Genomic DNA, 1,469 nt, shown 5'->3' with positions numbered 1-1,469 from the left:
GACAAGACACACTAAACTAGAAAGTAAAGCTAGTTGACTAACGTCTATAGAAGACAAGACACACTAAACTAGAAAGTAAAGCTATTTGACTAACGTCTATAGAAGACAAGACACACTAAACTGGAAAGTAAAGCTAGTTGACTAACATTTATAGAAAGACAAGACACACTAAACTGGAAAGTAGGGCTAGTTGACTAACGTCTATTTAACTTATAATGATGCGAAATATTAAATATTTTCCGGACGTTACATTAGCTTTCCTGGTATTACTGTGATCCGTGACGTTAGCTTGTTCATGTTTTCTTGGTATTACTGTGATACGTGACGTTAGCTTGTTCATGTTTTCTTGGTATTACTGTGATACGTGATGTTATCTTGTTGATGTTTTCTTGGTATTACTGTGATACGTGACGTTAGCTTGTTGATGTTTTCCTTGTGTTACTGCGATCCGTGACGTTAGCTTGTTGATGTTTTCCTGGTATTACTGTGATCCGTGACGTTAGCTTGTTCATGTTTTCTTGGTATTACTGTGATACGTGATGTTAGCTTGTTGATGTTTTCTTGGTATTAGTGTGATCCCTGACGTTAGCTTGTTGATGTTTTCCTGGTATTACTGTGATACGTGACGTTAGCTTGTTGATGTTTTCCTGGTATTGCTGTGATCCCTGACGTTAGCTTGTTGATGTTTTTCTTGTGTTACTGTGATCCGTGACGTTAGCTTGTTGATGTTTACCTGGTATTACTGTGATCCCCGACGTTAGCTTGTTGATGTTTTCCTGGTATTACTGTGATACGTGACGTTAGCTTGTTGATGTTTTCCTGGTATTGCTGTGATCCCTGACGTTAGCTTGTTGATGTTTTCCTTGTGTTACTGTGATACGTGACGTTAGCTTGTTGATGTTTTCCTTGTGTTACTGTGATACGTGACGTTAGCTTGTTGATGTTTTCCTGGTATTACTGTGATACGTGACGTTAGCTTGTTGATGTTTTCCTGGTATTACTGTGATCCCTTAAATTAGCTTGTTGATGTTTTCTTGGTATTAAGGAAAACATCAACAAGCTAATGTAACGTATCACAGTAATACCAGGAAACATCAACAAGCTAACGTCACGGATCACAGGATATTACTGTGATACGTGACGTTAGCTTGTTGATGTTTTCGTGGTATTACTGTGATCCGTGACGTTAGCTTGTTGATGTTTTCCTGGTGTTACTGTGATTCGTGACGTTAGCTTGTTGATGTTTTCCTGGTATTGCTGTGATACGTGACGTTAGCTTGTTGATGTTTTCCTGGTATTACTGTGATCCGTGACGTTAGCTTGTTGATGTTTTCCTGGTATTGCTGTGATACGTGACGTTAGCTTGTTGATGTTTTCTTGGTATTACTGTGATACGTGACGTTAGCTTGATGTTTTCCTGGTATTGCTGTGATACGTGACGTTAGCTTGTTGATGTTTTCCTGGTATTA

The 1,469-nt window shown here is 38.7% G+C and overlaps 1 long non-coding RNA gene across 1 annotated transcript; it reads right to left on the bottom strand.

Annotated features, from left to right (window-relative positions):
• Positions 1–527: 527 nt before the first annotated feature.
• On the bottom strand, positions 528–1,463 carry LOC111084378. The gene is made up of 2 exons (XR_002609525.1): positions 1,138–1,463; positions 528–1,009 (listed from the first exon to the last, which is right to left on the bottom strand). It is a non-coding gene; the product is annotated as an uncharacterized LOC111084378 (long non-coding RNA).
• Between the last annotated feature and the right edge of the window lie 6 nt (positions 1,464–1,469).

The sequence above is a fragment of the Limulus polyphemus genome, unplaced genomic scaffold, assembly GCF_000517525.1.
Source record: "Limulus polyphemus unplaced genomic scaffold, Limulus_polyphemus-2.1.2 Scaffold19862, whole genome shotgun sequence".
Taxonomy (NCBI): Eukaryota; Metazoa; Arthropoda; class Merostomata; order Xiphosura; family Limulidae; genus Limulus; species Limulus polyphemus.
The sequence above is the reverse complement of the archived record's forward strand: the minus strand, read 5'-3'. Positions and strand labels throughout refer to the sequence as shown.